Below are 22380 nucleotides of genomic sequence, written 5' to 3' on the forward strand. Positions count from 1 at the left end.
CTGGGAGCGCCTGAGCCCAGGGGTCGCTGGTAGCCCAGGAAGCAGAGAGCTTGGCCGCGTGGAGCCGAGTTGCTGAGCGAATCCGAGGGGGAGAGAGAGGATTCTGACGGCGTCCTCCTTCCTGTCTCTGAGCACCCCGCACGTGGGGCACGTGAGCCCCGGATCCCCTGTCATCCGAGGCTAGTCTTGGCTGTGCGGCCCTTGTTGGGAACAGAGTCAGCCTCGGCTACGGAAGAATTAGGTCTCGGCGTCGAGGTTGTCTGTGGCAGGACGAGATCAAGAACTGTACGAGCTCCACCTTGGACAGACTTGGGTTCGCAGCTGGTGCCCCGATTCTCCATATATCATCTAGGGTCTCGGGCAAAACCATCACCTCTTCGGGCCTTAGTGTCCTCATTTCCAGAATAAGGAAATTAGGGTAATAAAACCCCTTCTGAATCCGAAGGATGCAGATTGGCAATTTTTACCCACTTTGCATAACCATTATTCAGAAACTTTGCCTTAAAGCCAATTTATTAAGCCCATACCACATATTCATTTTTGCATAATATTCGGAATTCTTCGTTCCGTGTACATATATTGCAGACATCCTATGATGGTTTCTCCTTCCTTTGACTAAGGCATGTGTCACACGGGGGAGCATGTGACACAAGATGGGTAAATCAGTATCCTTCCAGGGAATTTTTATCCTGGAAGAGAAAAGGTCTTGTCTTTTAGGTCATGAGCAGATATCTTTCCTGGCATATGGAGAAAGTCTGCATTTAATAAGAGAGAAGACTGCTGAGCAGCAGCACAGAATAGGGAAGAACCACAGTAGTGACAGAGTGTGATAGCATGGAATGTTGATGTGACTGAGTCCAGCTTCATTCTGGATCCATCCATCAACAACATACTAAGTATATACATTTTTCCCCTCAAACTACTTTATATTGGGTTTCTGTTACTCGTACTTGAGAAAGTTCTAACGGTAGGCAACCAGGTATTCGGATTCGTCTGGGTGAGTCTTGTGTTTATGCCTATTATTATGGTGTGATTATTAATATTGTCTAACTTAACTCTCAGAAGTATCCTGGTTGAAAGATAAATTCCATGATACTTAGCCTGGTGCATATGTGCCAATAGAAGAATTTATAAGGGGTCGGAGAATCATATATTCTAAGAAAAGTTAAGATAAAAGAAAACCATTGGAAGCAAAGGACTTACTGTAGAGAGTTGAGCTTTTGTTTGCCCAGCTCTCAGAAGGAAGCAAAGGGTGGATGGCCCGAAGGAGGGGGGGTGGGATGTCAGGAAAACATGACAGAGAAATGATGCTGAAGATAATGGCTCCAAAGCACTCCTCTGGGCTTCCTGCTTTTAGGTGATTTCCCAAAAGGGAAGGTCTGTTCTGCCCTGCTCTGCCAATCTCCCTGATGTTGGGTCTATGGGACTCCAGGTCCTGGAGAGCTCCAAAGATACTACCCCTTAGGAATAACTAGAGGGCTCATCACACCCAGTTCTGACCTTTATAGTCAGAGATGGCCAGGACTCACTGCATTTCTAAAGGGGTGTAGCAAAGACACATTGGGGAACACCCTTTAATCTCAAGACATTTTCTATTCATTACCTATATTACAGGGAACGGCATGGGTGGAATATTTGCAAGAACACTATTCCCATTGTGGGTTTTGCACTGTGCCTTCCAATTCTTCTGACTTCTCTCTTGGCATGGGTCAAGGTGACATTTCTGTTCCCCCCAGTGATAAAACGAACTTCAAACAAAAATGATAAATATCAGAGTCAAGTTGGAAATAAAGAGATCCAGAAGATGTTACCTCCTAAGCATAATGGAATGTGAATGGCGCTTGAAGAGTTCTTTGCAAAGTTCTGAAGAAAGCAAAGATGTTTCAGGGACATATGCAGCCTACAGTACTCTACAGAGGCTGGAGCCCAGTATCATGAGAGAATGCCAATTTGAAGAATTTGGAATAAAGAATTACTCAGAAATAGAAATCGTTTTGGCAGAGTCGAAATGTTATATCAGTACAGAATGACTTCAAATTAATGGGCAGAATTCAATTTTGTTCATATGCATGCTCCAGTTTGGGAAGGGAGTCAAGTGCAAGGTCTGCATGGGGCTTTGAAAGACCCTGGATTTTCTGACTACTCTTCCTTTTTACAAGTTAGAATTTAGAGACGAGCTTGACTGAAGCCCCATGCATATTACACAAGGATGTGTGAGTTCAGACAATGGCAGTGGCCAGTAGGGACAATTTTGAATGTAGTTAGGTCTGTGAAACATCATTTGAGGCAGTGTGTAGACCAAATTATTTCCTGGCCCATACCACAATGTCATGGGGCATGGAATCTGCTAAGGCTGCTTACCTTGCCAGGGAACTGGGTTGTACCCTTATGAATGTGAAGTAGCAGTAAGCATCCTGTATCTGAATTCTGTGTTTGTATCTGTCTTTATCTCTACCCATGTCTGTATCGCTTGGTGACATCTGCACACCTAGACACACATAGAGCCCCAGACCTGGTTCAAAAAGCTCTTGCCGGGGCCCCACTCTGTGCAGAATTTGGGGCTAGGCTCTGGTGCTTCAGTAAGAAAGACATCCTGGTCCCTTCCATCATGTGCTTACGATCTCTTTAATGTTAAGTTGGGAAGTAAAACATACTAATGTCACATTTAAAGAGCCCATTGGCATTTGGGAGATGCTCTCACATCAACAAAATCCTGTGAAGATGAAAAGAACTGTTCTTCCCATTCTGCAGATGGGAAACTCAACTCAGAAAGGCCAAGCACAAGTGTAAGGTCATCCAGCCACACAGAACCCATGTCTCCACTTCCTGCCTCTACTTATGTCACTTTCAACCAACTCACCTTCAGTTTGACACCTTCAGTTTGACATTTCATTTTATTTTTTAAAGATTTTATTTTTAAGTAATCTCTACACCCAACTTGGGGCTCGAATTTACAACACCTAGATCAATTCAAGAGTTTCAAGCTCTACCGACTGAGCCAGCCAGGCTCCCCTCTGTTTGACATTTTAAATTCTAGTAGGTGGACAATCCTGAGTGGGTATGCTGATGAAGAATTAAAAAAAAAAAATGTTTCAATGCTTTCTACCATGAAAACACAATGGACATGAGGGCATGAGTGTCTTTGTGATTTAATATTATGACTTCAGAACTTGGGAGAATATCTTAATTTGAATTTTTTCTTCCCTTAAGCTTTCTGAGACCATTTTAGGAGACCAATAGCCTGGTTTAGTCTGTCCTTCCTTCCCGCCCTGTCCCTCTAACTCTTCTTCCATCTATCCTTCCTTCCTATTTTTCTCTCTTACTGAGCCATCCATCCTTGAATTCATCTCCACCAGTAAAAAGAACTGCCCCATTTGAGCAGCTATAGAATGTTCCATTGGATGGCTATGCCAAAGCTTATTTAGCCAGAATCCTCTCGTTAGGTATTAGTTTACTTCCAGTCTCATGAGATGATGATTATCATAAGTTCTTTAGGTAATTCTGTTGTCCAGTCAAATATAAGAACCACTTGCATACTGTGTAATGCCAACATCTTCACTTGCCTTTCTGCATTTCCCATAATCCCTTCACCTCCATGACTCTACCCCAATGGCTAACTCCTGCAGTCATTGATCCTTATTATCTTTAGAATAGGGGTGATAGAGCGCCCACCACTATTAGTCATTGAGAAGACTAAATGTGTTCATGTCATCAGAAATCCTAGATCAGGGCATTCCCATAGTAAGAACTCAGTAAATGCTAGTCATTACCCCACTGCTGTTCTTATTACCAGGAAATGATCCATGTCCAGGATGATGAAGACATGGACACTGCTATTCCCTATTCCCTGGTGGGTCTGAGATAATTAATGATTCTCTTGGAAAATCATCAGTTGACCTGCATGAACTGGGGAGGCAGTGGGTAAATTGATGTCTCTTGTTTTTTTGATATGAAAGTCATTTATGGGCAGGGACCTCAGGACTTGGAAGCAGAGTTTCTGTATTGACACAACCATTGGAATGACTCCTCCAAGATTCAGGTGGGGTGGAATTCAGGAAGCAAAACTGCTATGGCAGTTTCCTCCTTCCATAGCCCAGATGACAGAAGCCACAGCTTCCTTCTTCCCAAAGGGGAGGAATCTCGGGGATGCCAAGTCTGCAGACTCCTGACTTTCCGGAGAGGGAGCTGTGAAATTCTGGGATCCTATTCAGAGCTCTTGCGATGTGCTCAGAGATGATATTAAATGTTTTATATCATTTTGGCCATGATACAACCACACTTACCTCTGATTCTAAAGCAGCTCAGAATTTCATTAGGCCTTTTCTCACTTCCTGATGCACCCTCCTCCCCAACTCTCTTCTTTACAAATGAGGGCAGAAACTACATGACAATTCCTTAAACTCTGTAGGTGTGTATTCTGTACTTTTTTTTTTTTTTTTTTACCAATGTGTGCATTGGATACAGACATTTTCTCTAGGAAAGCAGATATTGTGTATATAATGTTATGGAAATAGGCTCTTCTAAAACACATGGTGATGTATTGGCCAGTCTACAAACTGTATGGTATAAACGTTAAGCTCAGGTATCCAGATGTCATAAAATACCCATTTGATGTAGCTTTTATTTGCCATCAAAGGCTGCTATCTCACAACACAGAACCAAATCCTGTGGCAAACTTTGCTTTGCTTCAATCAGATAAGCATGATTCCTGTAGAACTTCATTTATCTAACCTACCCCCAACCTCCAATTCCAAAGAGAGTACTTATTGCCCTGAAACTCTCTGCCTTCTGGAGAGACCCAGATAGTCAGCTCACAGGAAAGAGAGAACAGGACTCCTTCTTCTGAGTTCCCAACTTCCACTCCCTCTCCCACATGGCAGTGTGCACTTGCGTGTGTGGGGGGGTGGGTATGTGGTGGTGGGGAAAGAGAGGCACTCAGCCAGGTAGGCAGTTACTAACCAGGGGTTATTCTGCACAAGGGCAATCAGTTCTGCTGTTGGGTGATAGGGACATTAAAATGAGCAGGAACTCATTCTTGTAAGTTCCCAACTTAGGAACTTAAAAGCTTGTGGTGGAGACGGACAGGTATAGAGACAAGGTAAAAATGGTCTACCTTGAAGTTCTACCTTGTGAGGAGGGTCCAAATGTCAGGGAGATGTAAGAAAGCTTCCTAGAAGTCTGGTGCCCAAACTGAAGTGTGATGAATAAGTAGGTGTTTCCGAGGCAGACAAGCATGAGAAGGTGGAAGGCATGACCCATTCTTAGGCATGAAGGCATGGGAGGCAACAGGGGGTCCAGTGAAGACAAGTTCAGTATAGCTGCACCAGAGCATGCTCAGGAGTGGGGTGGGTGTGGGGGTGGCAGCCTATCTCCTTCATCAGCTGGTTCCTTCTCAACAGAAGAGCATCACCACCCAGGTGGCCTGGCCAGCAGAGCCATAGGCTGCTCACATCTGCATAGACTTTCAAAGCTACGGATGATGTCTTCTTAATGGGACCTTGTTGGCTTTGCCCTTGTCTGGATCCTCAACTCTTATGTTAGGAAATAGGCAGCCTCCTCTTTACTTTCTCTACCTTTAGCTTCCCTTGCTTCCTCAGTCTGCTTTCTCAACCTCATTGGAATTATTTCTCTAAAACAGGACCCTCAGTGGATCCTAAGGGTTCTCAGTGGATTCTGAAGTGTGGTTTTGTATCAGAATCACCTGGGGTAGGGGTTAAGTCTCATAAAATGCAGTTTCTTTACTCCCTCTCCAGACCTACAAGAGCAGAATTTGGAAATGGGACTTAGTGCCCGTATTAAAGACATGTGCATGTTTTTAATGTGTGTACACACAAACACACAGACACACACACATATGCAATCATACACAGTGTGTTGTCTGAGCAGTGATTGATTGGCAAGATAATATGCATACCTCATACAAAATTTTAAAAAGCACGAAAATAGCATGAAGAGCAAGGAATAATTCTATCTTATCCCTGTCTCCCAGTCATTCATTTTATTAACTCTGAGAATCATCATGTTTATTATATACACAGTCATATGGTTATGAGTGTTTTTAACACAATGGCAGCCCAGAATTCACAGCCCTTCCTCTTGTCTTGGTTACCTAGCCATTTTGGAGAATATTTTCATAGGTATATTACATTTGCCCCATTTTTAAAGACTGCAGTATATTTCATCATATGTGTATCAAAACATATTTAACCAATATCCTTTTGGTGGATTTTGGTTTGTTTCCAATCCTCTGAAGATAGAATTTATAACAACTTGTAATTCGAAGCTCACTCCATGGTGCATAAAATATAAATCCTTAACTTGGATCACCCATTATCTCCATGGATTCATTTTTTTTTTAATGTTTTATTTGTTTGTTTGAGAGAGAAAGGGTGCACAAAGGGAGAGGGAGAAGCAGATTCCCTGCTGAGCAGGGACCCTGATATGAGGCTCAATGTGGAGCTCAATCCCAGGACCCTGAGATCATGACCTAAGCTGAAGGCATACACTCAACCAACTGAGCTACCCAGGTACCCCAGACACCCAGAACTAAGTATTAACACTTAGGCATATTTTTTTCCAGACCATGGATTCTTTTCTTACTATATTTTCTTAACCTTACCTTGGGACAATTCAGAATTTCTCTTATAGGGTAGTCTCTGCAATGTGGTGTTAACAACTTCTTATTCTTGTTTGTAATGCTCCTTGTATGTTGGGAAATTTCCATGTCCATCTGCAACCCCAATTCTTGGCTTTCCAGTTTCATGTTCTGACTACTGTTTTCCATATTCTGCCCTAATCTTATATGTCATTCACATTGGTGTGAAGATGAAATATTTATTATGTTTCAGAAATGGGAAAATGAAGGTCTTGTCAATTTCACAATTAAAAGTTTGCATCCAAGATGGCAGTGGAAGTCATAAGAAATCATCTATGGTAATTCCACTCTCAGAAGCTGTCAGTTTGGCATGAATTAGCAATACATACCTTGACAAACAGAAGTTCAACATTTGTCCTTCTTGATATGACTGACTTTTCTCCATATTTCATTTCTTTTGCTAACAAAGATGTGTCTGGCATGAAACCTTCTTCCTCCCAGATAGCTGGTTTTAGTGCTGACCTTCAGTAATATGTGGGGTAGGAACCATGAATGCATGCTCTCTATATGTTCTCACACGCCTACCTGTCTAGCTCTCCCTCTCCTCTGGCTCTAGTTTGTTAAAAAAAATACTTAGAAAAATCACCAATTCCTGCTTTGTTGCCTACCTCCCCATTTTAGGTTTTTCTTTATAAATAATTCCTCTAACCAACTTTATAATACTCTTACTTAGATCAGGTGGTTTGGGGATATTGATTTTGGCTTCTCCATCACCATGACTCCAAGGATGGCCTTGTGATCTGGTGACAGCCAATCAGAGTGCTCCATTACCCTCCATCAACCTGACTGTTGTGGAGATGGACACATGATGAAACTCCTGTTCTAGGAAGAGATAATCTGATTGTTATATTAAAAAAATGGGCATTCAGGGCCGGGCCAATCAACTGTGTTCAGGAAGTTCTGGTCACTTGATAAAAACAAAAATGGTGGAAGACTCTTCCTTGTGGATGTTTGGGATGGGGACACTGTCTGTGAAAAGGGTTTGTTCTGAGCTGGGCTAACTTTTCCTAAAATTTGCATTTATGAACTCAGCTCAACATTGTAAATTTGGAAGGAAAAGCCTTTTGCATAGCCATGGGCTTTTATGGCAGTTTGTCAGAAGTGAGAATGTCCTCAGAAATATTTAGTCCAATCACCTCATTTAGTGATGAAGAAACTGAGGCCCAGAGCAAGGCAAAACGTTGTGCAATGCTTGCCAGTGAGTTAGCAGCAACATGGCACTGCGGGATGGGTCTCCTGACTCCAGACTCATGCTCCATCCATTACTCTATGATTCCTCTCTCTGCCTTACTTTTGTGGTTTCCTGAAAGGGAGGCAGATGAGGGACCGTGAACATGAAGCATAGGAGAATGCCTCCACCTTTAAATCCATTGCAGAGGGAGGTAGCTTGGCTGGGCCCAGCTGAATAATGATATGCTCTTCTTGGGCCTAGTCTTGACTGATTGGCCGGTGCTCCATCATTGAGAGCCTTGCTCTCAGACATTTTCATTACAGACTCTGCCCACTATGACACACTGGCATCATGCCATTCCTTGTGTGCTTGCCAAAATGCTTTTATGAAACCATTAAAAGAAACCTTTCCTAAGAAGAATAGTGTAGGAAATGAATTCCTGAAGGTTAACATGCCTGGTATGTAGGTTTGACCACAAGTGGAAACCCTACAGGAAAACCTGCAGATGGACAATCATTAAAGGGAGATCCAGTCTGCTCTGCCTTGCCCTGTGTGGCTTGTCCTTCACACACCACCACCACCACAACTCAGCAATAGCACTCACTACAGTCACTACAACTTTAGCAACAAAAACATGGAGGAGACGGTCATGGAGAAAGAGTGGTGTCCATCTGACTCTGCCCGGGTGTGTACATGACTGGGGTCTCTCCATTTCAAGTGGTGTCTCTCATGCTCAGAGAACTTGGAAGGGATCATCAATGGCCTTGTCTCCTCTGGAGTCATTGATTGTAAAGGCTTCAGTGTCAAAGGCCTGTAGGAGCAGAGAAGACATTGCTGTCTCATTGATGTGAAAAATCAAATTAAATGTCTAGGATGAGACATATAATTGGTTTGAACATAACAAAAGTTTCCAGCAATGCATCTTGATTATGTTCATGCTAAACATGAAGTTTGTGATCATAAATAATGCTTTTTCTTTATTAAAAATAATGATTATTATTTTATTTAATCTGTAATATTTATTTCATTACTGTTCTCCTGTACATCTTCATAATAAATCTGCTTCTGCTAAGGTGACCCAAGGGTGTCTCTGTTCCTTGAATTACTGAAACTAACACACTTCTTCTAGGAACCCTACATCGAATGGTCACTTTCTTTTTTTTTTTTTTTTTTAAGATTTTATTTATTTGTCAGAGAGAGAACGAGCGAGAGCGAGCACAGGCAGACAGAGTGGAAGGCAGAATCAGAGGGAGAAGCAGGCTCCCTGCTGAGCAAGGATCCCGATGTGGGACTCGATCTCAGGACGCTGGGATCATGACCTGAGCCGAAGGCAGCTGCTTAACCAACTGAGCCACCCAGGCGTCCCAAATGGTCACTTTCTTGATGGTATATTAGTTAATGTTTAATAATTGGCTTTCAAAAAAAAAAATCCTCTCATTTGTAGTGTTTGCTGATTTCCCTGGTACAAATACTCCCATTAGGACCAGCTTCAAGTAACCAATATGATGTCACTGAAGAGGCAGTTGGGAGGAGATGGATGGTGGCACCCCTTTAAATATGATAGGTATAAATGACCTTGAAGACATAGATAATAGTAAAACATAGAATAGTAAGGAAGTATCAAGTTCAGAGTATTTATTACCTTTGTATTTAATAAAATTTATTTAAATTATTGTAGAATTTAATGGTTTTAAAAGATTTTATTTATTTATTTGAGAGGGAGACAGAGAGAGTGAGCAGGGGGAAGGGCAGAGGGAAAGGGAGAGGGAGAGAATTTCAACAGACTCTGTCCTGAATGTGGAGCCCCTGAGTGGGGTTCGATCTCATGACTCTGAGCTGATAATCAAAGGTCAGATGCTCTGGGGCACCTGGGTGGCTCAGTGGGTTAAATCCTCTGCCTTCGGCTCAGGTCATGATCCCAGTATTCTGGGATCAAGTCCCACATTGGGCTCTCTGCTTGGCAGGGAGTCTACTTCCCCTTCTCTCTCTGCCTGGTTCTCTGCCTACTTGTGATCTCTGTCTGTCAAATAATAATAATAAAAAAAAGTAAGAGTCAGATGCTCAACTGACTGAGCCACACAGGCACCCCTGTATAATTTAATTTTTAATAATATTTGTGTTTAACAGCTGAGTCATGCAGTCTCTGAGGATTTCACATCCGGCTCTTATGAGCGAATGGGAGCCAGATTCCCCCCCACCCCCACTCCAGTTCTCTCATCTGTAAGATGAGGGTAGGATTAGCGGTGGCCACATGGAGTAATTAGGGGATGAGGTAAGGGTGTAGGATACTTAGAAGACAATCTGGCCATAGAACGTGCTCAGTAAGTCCTAGCTTTGTCATCAGTTCTCTGGACTGAGGCAAGGCTCTTTCCACTGCAGCTTTTCTGGGGTGCCCTTAAGCTTTGCCTTGGGGGGAATCTTTCCTGAGGCAGACATGGAAAGAAGGAAACAAGCATGCAGTTTGGGCACGGTTGCATTTGAAACTTGGTCTCCTGCACTTTTCTTCAGCTTCCAGACTTTGGTTTTCTCATTTGTAAAACGGGTTTTGGCAAAAATCGAGGAGAAACAAATGAATGACGCGCCTTGCCCAGAGGAAGGGATTGTAAATGTTCAAAGGGTATTCCCTTCTGCCATCCAAACGAGGTGTTCATCCTTCAGTAGCTAAGACGTCCTCCTCTGAAGCTAGTTAGACTATGTCCATGGAACACAGATTTACCACACTGTGTCTTTAGCACTCTCAACAGCACAGTGACTCAGATAGCTGCTCCGAGCTGAACGTGGTAACCCCATGCTGCTAGCACCTTGAGAAGACTTTCTTCCATGACCGTGCCCTTTATATGTATACACGTCTGCCCCCTACTTGATTATTCTGCTCACAGACCAGTTCTCTGACAGACATAGTGTTTTCAACTAATTGCACCTTGGTGTCATGGCAGCTCCCATCTGAAACATTCGGGACTATTCCTCCTGTTTCATTTATATTAATGAGGGGAGTAGCCTGTGCACCAAAATCAGTTAAAAGTCAAGACTTTTTAATAAATCCCAGATTGGCACATGGCATTGTATTGCCTGGGTCCTCATTATGGCAACCTGAGCTGTTCCAGGAGGGAGATGCTATACATTCCTCTTGCAAAGTCTCACTGCTCCTTGGTGGTATTGCTTTGCCACTCAGAAGGGCAAACGTGTCTTGAGAGTCTGATATTCCCTAAAGTAATCCCACTTATTTTATTTCATTTTTTTTTTAAGGATTTTGTTTATTTATTTGACAGAGAGAAGGCACAAGTTTGGGGAGCAGCAGGCAGAGGGTGAAGCAGGCTCCCTGCTCAGCAGGGAGCCTGCTGCCAGACTCCATCGCAGGACACCAAGATCATGACCTGAGTTGAAGGCAGATGCTTAACCAACTGAGCCACCCAGGAGCCCCTTCTATGCTTTTTTAGATTCATATTGTTGCCTTCTATCATATCACACTATCACGTGCATAGTTTTTTTAAAGATTTTATTTATTTATTAGACAGAGAAAAAGATCACAAGTAGGCAGAGAGGCAGGCAGAGAGAGAGGAGGAAGCAGACTCCCCACTGAGCAGAGAGCCCAATGCAGGGTTCGATCCCAGGACCCTGGGATCATGACCTGAGCCAAAGGCAGAGGCTTTAACCCACTGAGCCGCCCAGGCGCCCCAAAGCAATTTTTTTAAACCTAATTTTCCTACAGCCCAGGGACTCTTTAAGATCATTTTCTGCATCTTTTATATCTGTATTTTCCTGAGTTATCTGGTAGGCATTCAATAATAGTACATGCCATGGCCAACTGAAGTTAGCTCTCAATCTATCTTTGGTCTTCAGGTATACTAAAAACTCAGAGGACTTCTCCAGAAGGATAATCCCTATAGGATATACATATATATGTATGTGGAAAGGGAGAAAGAGAGAGATTTTAAGAAACTGGTTCATGTGAGTGTGAAGGCTTGGTAAATCTAACATCTGCAGAGTAGATGAACACACTGGAGACCCAGGGAAGAGTTGTATTTCCATTCTGGAGGCCATCTGGGGATAGAAATCGTTCTTTCTCTGAGGTCAATCTTTGTTCCGTTCATGCCTTCACCTGATTGGGTGAGGCGCACCCATGACAGGAAGCTTGAGAGGCCTTACTCAAAGTCCACTAAATTGAATGTTAATCTCACCAAAACACCCTCACAAAAACATCCAAAGTACCGTTTGATCATATGTCTGGAACACCGCAGTCCAAGCTGACAAATAACGTTAACCGTTATACTAGGGAAGAGCTTATCTTTACTGAATCTTTGTAAATGACCAGCTCACGTGGCCAGCCTCACTACGGACATGGATAATGTCCTCTGTGATACAGCTGCTTGGAGATTCGACGAGGGTTTACCCAAAGCACCGGGCATGCCCACGGGTGGTTGTGGGAGATGTCGTTTGTAAATAGCTTTGCTTGCTGTTTCTTTTATGGGAATAAGCTGGAGGGTTCAGTCTCTGGGTCCCCACCTGGCAACCTTTCTAAGAACTAAATTTGCCAACAATGTCAAATAAAGCCTGTGGGATACTTCGGCTTCACTTTCTCTATTCTCTCCCTCTCTCCTAAGTGCCCTGCCCGATAATGGACTCGCGGAATGAATGATAGGAATGAATGATAGGTTCTGGTGGTCCAGACTGATTGGCACATGTGTGTGAGTAGCTGGAATGGTGAGACCTCCCTCTGGCTTTGGTGTCTTTGTTTGGGTACTTTTCCTCCTTCTCCCACTCTTTTTCCTCTTTCCACTTTGTCCCCTGCCCTTGGGGTTTGTGGGGGTTGAACAGAATTCACCAGAGAACCCATCCACCAGTTTGCTCTTCTTAGGGCCCGTGATCCTAGACGATGCAGAGGAGCAGATGATGCAGATGAACTTGGGACACGAATGCCTTTTCTTGAGACGTAGGAAGGAGAAAATACATTCCTGTGAATTGATTAAACACCATCCACAAAAAGACACCAATGCAACACTTTCTAAACAAAATTACTGCAGAGTGTTCCAAGCCCATGTCAGAGCATGTAAACTCACACTCTTGCCTTGCCAATCTTGATCAAAATCTCAGTGTGAGAAATGATAATGGGAAGACCGCAAGGCACCTGGGTTACGTGTATTTTTTTAGCGGATGTAATTTTGTCCGACCAGATGGACACAGAGTAGGTGTGGCAGGACCGCCCACTCCCTACTCAAAACTCTTCTCCCCTGTTTCCTTTGTGATAAAGCCTGATTTCATCTGGGAGTAGCAACAGGCCCAGCCAAAACGCTATCAGATGGACAGTAGTCAGCCTGGTCCTTCTTGGTATTGCTTCTGGCTGCAAGAAGTCACAGGCCACAGCTCTGACCAAGGGGATGGAGAAGATGCTACGGTGTGGGGCTTTTTTTTTTTTTTTAAATATTTCTTAATGTGAGTTGACTCAACAAGCACATGCCCCTTCTGCCCGGTTCTTCCTCCTTTTCTCTGGGAAAGTGATGTGTTGCCTGAAACAGTGAACTATTTCTTGAAGGTCTGCATAGGCACATTCCTAACACATGTGCATTTATCTGTGTAAGCACACTTGCGTGCAGCACACAAACATATCCTCATTTACATATATGCACATGTCCACAAAAAGTTACACATATGTACATGAGTGTGCACACAGACATTACAAACATTAAGGACCTACCAGCACATGCAATGCACATACATTGAACACATTGCTTGCCTAGAAGTGCGCGCGCATGCACACACACACACACACACACACACACACACACATTCCTTTTTATCTGCCTTACTCAGTTTCATGTCCATTATATGTGAACCCATATGTGTGGACCCACACATACATGTGCACCCTCCTTGTACACACAGACTGAGTGAGGGAGAAGTGGATGGTGTGTACAGGTAACCTAATGTCCCATCTGAAGAACGATTTGGACTTTATCCTTGGGGGAATTATCGTTCACCTACACATGTGCAAAACTCTCCTGGGTAGTTTGAGTGGCATTTGATGCAGGGTTTGGATCTCAAGAAATTTGTAATTTTCAAGGGGAGAAATAAAAGAAATATCTACATATCACCTGGAAAACACTAAAGCTAATACAAACAATGTCACAAAAGGGCAGATAAACATACACCATGGGGCAAAGGTAGATGGAGGTTTCCTGGCCGGTATCCTATCCAAGGTCAGGAATGAGAGTCATGTTTACTGATCAAGGCTGCCACATCCAGTTGTACAGGATGTCCACTGGACAAGGGCCCCGGACCAACTTCATGCCTATTCCCTGCTCTTGAAGCCATTTACTTGTCATGGGACTGTGCATTCAAGAGGAGGGTATTTTTATAAATTGCATAAAGGTGCCCTATGGGCTAGGGACAGTGTAGTCACTGATCATGTCTGTGATGCTCTACCCAGGCTCCTGTGTACAAGCAGGAGGTTAGATCTCAGAAGAAAACCATTTATCTCTGAGTAGCTTTCTGTGTGGTTTCTTGGCTGGCGGTCAGCTGTACCTTTGCACTTTGCATTCACAAGGCATGAGGTTTACAATGATGCATTGAGTTAAATGAAAGGGATGGGACAGACAAAGCCCACCAAACTCCCTTTAACCGGCACAGAGCAGTGCGGAGAAATTGATTAAAATATGCATTCCCCTAATAGAGCGGCTGGTCCCAGTCTGGAAATTAATTAATGCTAATAGTACACAATCAAAACTGCTTTTGGAAATCTTCTTAGAACATTAACTAAAATGTTCATCTTTTTAATGCATTTGCCTGAACCACCGAGACTAAAAGCTTCGCTTGTTCCATGCAAATGTGAAGGCGTGGAATGAAGAGGGAAAAAAAAAAAAGGCAAGAAAGAAAGCATATTCAGGCTCTTCCAAGCTTGCTAACATTGTCTTTCCAGCTCACCTGAGCCTCCCTGGAGGGCCGGGTGAGACCGCTCCATGAGCCCAGAGATGGAGGGCGGCCTGGGCATTGGGGGTATCATCTGTGCATGTTGTACATGGACTGCAGAGACCTAAACAAGATGGGGGAAAGGCCACGGACTGAAGGCAGGGCTGAAGGTTTCCAGACTGCCATCCTGGAGTGAGAGTCTGAGGGAAGGAAGAATGGTTCCAGGTAGTGTGACTGGTTTCTCTGCTCAACAAAGTGGTCTGGGCCAGTGGCTTCCAAACAGAAGGCTTCTGAGGCACCAAGCCTCTCAGGGACCAAGCATCTGCTGTGTAATGGACCTCTGACTTGGATCACCCCACCTACGGGCTCTGTGTCACAGGTTGGGGGTTTGGGGACTCCAGCTCTTGGAGGAGAAATCTTGGTGCTCCTTACCATGGTCTTGGCATTCTGTCTGTGATTTACCCCATAACTACTTGCCTGGTTTTTGCTAAATAGCAGCTGCGTAGAGCTTCTCCCACAGAACTCAGAGTTTGGTGTGGGAGACAGACCCACAGGTAGGGAAAGGACAGCGTGTAAATGTTCTGAGACCTGTCCCACCGAGGAGGGACCCTAGCCCAGTTGGTGTGGGGGTGGTGAAGGGCCCGTCAGAGAGTCTTGGTGCAGGAGGGATTAACTGAGTGGCGAGGGAAGGAGCGAGGTCTCGCTCTTGTTTTGTGGTTTGTGTGTGCATGTGCGTGTGTGCGTGCATGCACACACGTGTGACACAGGGGAGCTGAGGCAGGCGTGGGTGCATGGAAACAGAGGCAGGAATAGAGATGTGTTTTCCGGTGAGTGAGCAGCATTGGTCAGAAGAAGCTGATGGAGGCCAATTGCCATAAAGAGAAGGCCAGGCAAGTCACTGCCCTGGAAATGTGTTGATCTGATTTAGGGTTTCCGGTACTGCTTACAAGGTTGCAGAAGGTCATCAACAAAACCAAGAGGGAAAACCTGCCCTGGGGAGGAAGGTAAAGCTCCCCTACTTACTCAAATCTTATTTTTTGGAAGTATTTACTCAAATATTCTCTTTCTTGAGATTGTGACAGGGCTTCTTAACTCAGCACAACTGATACTCAGGGCCAGATAATTCTTTGTGAATGGAAGGCTGTCCTGTGATTTGTTGGAGGCTGAGCAGCATCCCTAGCCTGACCCACTAGATGCCAGGTAATGGTCAAATCTTCAGACATTGTCAAATGTCCCCTGAAAGGTGGGTGAAAGTCTCCAGAGAGAAGTGCTGGTGTTCACCAGCACCAGTTCACTTTGGCTCCTAAACCCTACAACTTCAACCGCAATAATTCTCCAGCGAGGGCCTCGGACAGTTTTACCCTTTGACCTAAATTTTGGATTTGCATATGTTTTATCTGCCACCCTGGAAGATAATATGAAAATACATTGTGATCTTTTTTGAAATATAATTTTCATCACTTCATCAGCGCTTGCTGGTAATACAAGTGTGTGTGAGGTTTTCATTAAAATGGGACCATCTATCTTATTATATTATTTTTTCAGTTAAGGTGAGCTTGTTTAAACTTTTTAATTTCTTTGAACTCATTTTAAAATAAACTGATAAGACCAACACTAATACTTTAATAATAATAATAATAATAATAATAATAAAACCCTATCCGTTTCTTTCATGGTTTATCAGTTTCTGGCATCGAGGGAGGGGAGGAGTCAGAAGGAGCACAAGCCTGAATTCAGACTCAGGATGCTTCAAGTAGGAGCCGTGAAACCTCGGGGTGGTGTGTGCCCTTGGCCTCTTCTGTATAGTGGGGATTTTATCTGTTCTGTTGGACTGTTGGAGAATCTAGGTAGAAACAGGGCTACTGGAAAATCTGGAAAACCAAAACACACATAAAAGGTTATTGTGATAGTAATTACTGTAATTCTACAGAAAGAGACAATGAATAAAATCAGATATCAGGGAAGACACATCTTAAATCTCCGTGTTTACTGACTGATTGTTTTGGTTTCAGTGTGTTACTTAGTTTCTCCAAAATTCTGTTTCTCTGTCTGTAAAACTCAACCACAGAACGCTTGGCACGGGGTTTTGAAAATTACAGACAAAGGGGTGTGCAAAATGCTGAGCACAGTGAGAAGCAAAGAGTATGAACTCAAAGAGTAACTATATGATTTTTATTACCATTGTGGTTGTTATATCACTCCTGTTAATTTTTCAAACATATGTAGCCTAAATATATATATATATATATATATATATATATATATATATATATATATATTTTAAAAAAGATTTTTAACCAAAAGCTGAATCTTTTGGCATTTATGTGTGGAAGGGGCATTATATATGCCTAGCCTCATTTTATTTGCACAGTTGCACCAAGGTTATCTTCTGGGCAATGCTTTTAAAAGATGCTGTTATAAAATCATCGAACATGTGACCTCATTGTTTAACTCTTGTGAGATCAAATGCATTTCATGAGACTGTAATATTTTTATTTTATTTTATTTATTTGAGAGAGAGAGACAGAGAGAGCACAGGCAGGGACGGGGGAAGAGGGAGAGGGAGAAACAGGCTCTCTGATAAGCAGGGATCCCGATGCGGGGCTCGATCCCAAGACCCCAGGATCAGGACCTGAGCCGATGCCTAACGGACTGAGCCACCCAGGTGCCCTGGGACTGTAATCTTATTTATGCCATTTTATAGTTGAGGAAACAGAGAGCACAAGAAGAAAGGGGGAGAAGACTTTGTCTTGCTCTCTGCCTTACCTTCAGCCCTGCGGCCACATGGACTCACAGCAGACATGCGGAAAATCCAGGGACTGACACTGTGGGTGGATGAAGGAATAAAGAAATTCTGTGCAAGATGGTCCCCAAGATGGTTCCAAGTGGAGATGCAGAGATTCCTGACCCGGTGACCTGGCTCTCAAGTCACACCTCCTGGCCAATGAGATAGGGATGTGGTCCCTGCCAGGGACAGCTGCCTGGGCATCTGTTCCTATAGCACTTCTGTGCTGTTCTTAAAACCTGTTTGCATTTTGCCTTGGCCCAACTCACATGCACATCTCTCTCGCCTATCAACCTGCCTGTTGCTTACAGGCAGGACCACATGTGTCTGAGCCACCACTGGACCTCCATTCCTTGTGTCTGATGAAGAGTCATAAAATATATGATAGGTTTTTTTTTTTAAAAAAAAGATTTTATTTATTTATTTGACACAGAGAGAGAGAGCACAAGTGGGCAGAGCAACAGGCAGAGGGAGAAGGAGAAGCAGACTCCCCGCCGAGCAGGGATCCTGACGCAATGCTGGATCCCAGAACCCTAGGATCATGACCTGAGCTGAAAGCAGTTTCCCAACCAACTGAGACACCCAGGTGCCCCAAAATACACGATAGTTTTAAGAGATGTTGCATCAACGCCACCTCTGTGTTACCTACAATTATACTAATGGTTCCCATTCACTTAGCACCAAAGGGATGCCAGGAATGGTGTGTGCATTTTCTTGCTTTATCCTCACCACAATCCTGAGAAGTAAGTAAAGTATTAGGATTACTCATTTCATTTTTATCCCCATTTTATAGTGGAGAAATTGGAAGAACAGAGAGGTGACATAGCTGGCAGGTGTCAGAGTCTCCAAAGCAACCACACATGGCAGTGACCGCATACACTGTTCTCTCCCTTCTCTGTTCTTCCTCCTGGGCACCAGTGTCCTGCCTATTGTAGTTTCCTCTTCCAACTCATGGATGTAGTGGGGACCATGGTCTTGCTCCCGGCTGGTGCTGTGGCCACAGTGGGCTGTGAGAGGTGCCTCGGGGAAGCTCTGGAATTTCTATGCAAGAAACAGATTGGTCAGTTTGGCTCTTGCACCACTTTTTGAATCATTAGAATGATTTTAGCTCAAATAGATCTCAAGTGTTTCTCTAATGCCACAGAGAGGATACCCTGGTTTCCCATCACTGTCCACTTAGGTTTCCTACTCACTGGCCTTATCCCTTAGCCTACCCCAAGGCTGGAATCCAGCAGGTCTTGACTCCTCTGGGGATGCATTAGGCCTACCCAGCCTCCTCCTTCCTTCCTTCTACAGCCTGCAGAGTGCCCCAAAGCAGCTCAGAGGAGGCAGCTGTCTCCTCTCACCTCTCAGGCTCTCCTTCTACCACTTAGGGACTTGGCAATAGAGGGACCCAGGCTGAAAGCTTAGCTCCACGAGTTGGCCCCACTTGTCCTCCATTGGACTGAGGGGCTCATGTTTCTGACCACTCTTTTTCTTTATTGGGAAAATGGGAGAGTAGCGTCTGCCTGGTGTGGAATGAACAAAGACACTGACCAAGAACCGTGGACCCAAAGGGAGACTGAGTCACAATGGGCGATAGGTGCCTGACCCTTGCAGTGTCGGTGTTGTAGGGCTGGGTCCCCTACCTTACTTCCCACACTCACCTCTTCCTTGGGTTGCTACAAGTCCTGCCTCCGGCTCCCCAACCATCTCCTCTCCACAGTAACATCTCCAAAACACATCGTGTGCTCACGACATCCCATTATCCCTTGGAAACATCTCCATATGGGCTCCCATGACCACTCTGAATTGGCCACCTTCCCCTCCAGCTTCATTTCATCCAACCACTCATGCACTTTTCTCAACTGCAGCCGCTGGAACTATTCTCAGATGCCAAATGACCCTGCATCCCCTGTTCTCTGACCCAAGCCTGCAGGAGATGCCGCCGAGCCTCCAAGCTCACCCTTGTCACACAAAGACCCCCGCCGGGCCTTCTGGCACAGTGCTGATGTGTCCCGTGACCCTGTGCTCTCCTTTTCTCTTTCCTTACCATGGGACCCTCTGGAAGATGGGGCCTTTCAACACCTCTGTTTACCTAGTGCCTGCCCAGGCTAGATTTTGACCCAGAGTAGACACTCAATAGAGCTTTTTGTACACATGAAAGATTTATCACGGTGCCTCCAGAAAGAATGATGGGACTTGCATAAACTGACAGGATTATTATTGGAATTCATTTATTTAAAAAAACTTCATGTATTTTATTATCCCAAACACTGGGATTCCAAGACACTGCATTCCAAGACATTTTTTAATGCCAAACCTGACAAATGGATAGCTTTCCCCAGATTTTTTTTCCTTTTAATTATTTGCATTCATTTTCTGTTTCAAAGACATTTTAACATTGTGCTACCAGCTGATGGCTTAAACAGACATTATTAATAGGAATATTACAAAAATTAAAATCAGGACTTTTAAAGCAAATTGAATGAAATGCTCAACCACCCAGCCAAATTGAATGGCTGATTATTCATTCTGAACGCACAGGAGAAGGATGACCTGAGCCAAGTAGGGGGAGCAGACAGGAAGTGAGGTGGGAAGTAAGAAACCAAGTCCCTAGAGCTGACTCTCAGGAGCTGTGTGACCTTGGACCAGTTTCCTGACATCTCTGGGTCTGAGTCTTCTCATCTAGACATTGAAGGGGGTTGGATAAAATAAGGAGCTCTCAATCCGATCCATGAGCTTTCTAACCCTTTAGAAATAGTTGTGAAGCCCTCAAATCATGTGCCAAAATGTCCTATATGTGCATTTTCCTAAATAGAATGTCTACAGCTTTCATCAGATTTTCAGAGATCTGTGACTCAAACATATATAATAACTGGCAAACTAGTTTCTTTTTAGATTTTATTTATTTATTTGATAGAGAGAAAGAGAGAGATCATAAGTAGGCAGAGAGGCAGGCAGAGAGAGAGGAAGGGAAGCAGGCTCCCCACTGAGCAGAGAGCCCAATGTGGGACTCGATCCCAGGACCCTGAGATCATGATCTGAGCGGAAGACAGAGGCTTAACCCACTGAGCCACCCAGGCACCCCATACTAGTAATTTCTCAGCTTCATTCATTCATTCAAGTCACAAATATCTGTGAACACCCAGGAGGTATTCTGCTGGCCCCAGAGATACAGCCATGAACAAAAAAGTCTCCACCCTCACATTCCTTCCTAGTTGGACTGTTTTATTCATGCATACCGACAACCCCATCTAGAGTATCAACAGGGCGGACTGTGGCAAGCAAACACCACTTCTCTACTCTGTGGCTTCAATCATTTGTTTGAGACCCGGGCAAAGCCAGACCTCTGGGAGGCCACTGTAAGAGGCAGAAGAGCCTTCCCGAGAAACAGTGTCTGGAGGTCAGTAGAGGGAGGTCAGCTGACAAGGCTGGCCAGGTCTCAGCAGCGCCCACCCATCAGCAGCGCCCAGCCCTGTGGTGGCTTCCAGGGAGGGCAGGGGAAGAGACAGATGGTCAAGGCAGGCCTGAGGAGCTCCAGAAACAAGAGGTGCACTTCGATGCAGACCGGGTGACTCCCAGTCCTAGGAACAGGTAGACAGCGATAGGCTGGTGGCTTTCGATCATGCTGTGTGACCTTGTTTCAGTGCCATTTCTGCACAAAGTGGGAAACTCAGGTTATGCATGTGCCCTTGTTTGGCTCAGTAGCCAACACTGGAGTGGGAGGGTCCACTGGAAGCTGTCCTGCCTGCCTTCTTGTGGGGGCAGATGGGCCTGAGTGGGGGTGGGCCAGCAGGGGCCGTGTTTCTAAGTGTGGTGGGAGCTGGTTGTGGCTCAGAAGGGGCCTGCCTTCTGGTCCCTGGGGCGAGCCCACCTGGGGGAAGGAAGGCACCACCATAGAGCTGGAATCCAGAGATCCCCTACCCAAAAAACAGCCAGACAAAACAGAGGCCCCCCAGGTAAATGTCAGGTTTAGATCCAGTACTACACAGAACATGCTTATCCTAAGAAATGTCTCAGGTGTTGATTCGAAATTCAAATTTAACTGGACATCTGTATTTTTATTTCCTGAATCTGGCAACCCATCCAGAGGAAGCCCAGGGGAGAAAGTAAAGGGGAAGAGCAAGGAGGGAAGGAGAGATGTCTATGGCTTGTTGCTGTGGCTGCTGTTTTGTGGGGGTGGGGTGGTGGGGGTGGGGTGGTGTTTGAATGGACTGGACCTGATGTAAAGGCAAACACATGTATTGGATTGCTTATTATCCAAATAATCCCAAAGAAAGGCAAATGCATGCATTTGGTTGATTATTACCCAAATAATATTAAATTGATTATTATCCAAGTAATAAAATTTAGGAAAAAAACCAATAGTGATAGATAGGATCTTTGAGCTCTATATCAAGTATGCTCTGGAGGGTTTGAAACCTGCGGATTCACGTATTCTTCATGCAGCTCTGTGGGGGAGGGTGTCATGCTGTCTTGCAGATATGGAGACAGGCCAGAGGAGAGGAGGTATCTGCCCCCATCCCATGGGCATCAAGGTGCAGAGAGATGAGCTTCCTGCCCTCTGACCATTCTCAGAGTCGATCCCGGCTCACGTCTCTCCCCAGCACATTCCTCTTGCAACGGTGATGTTTCTCCTTAGATCCTTAGGTCAGTAGGCATTTTCTGCACAGGTCCAGGTAGCAAAGCCCACGGTTATCCTGGGTCTGTCCCTTCTCCCTATGCAGCATGAAAGGAAGGTGCGTGGCTCTCTTTCTATTAAAATTTGATTTACAGGGGCGCCTGGGTGGCTCAGTGGGTTGATGCCTCTGCCTTCTGCTCAGGTCATGACCCCAGGGTCCTGGGATAAAGCCCCACATCAGGCTCTCTGCTCGGCGGGGAGCC

This window comes from Mustela lutreola, chromosome 7 (genome assembly GCF_030435805.1).
Source record: "Mustela lutreola isolate mMusLut2 chromosome 7, mMusLut2.pri, whole genome shotgun sequence".
NCBI lineage: Eukaryota > Metazoa > Chordata > Mammalia > Carnivora > Mustelidae > Mustela > Mustela lutreola.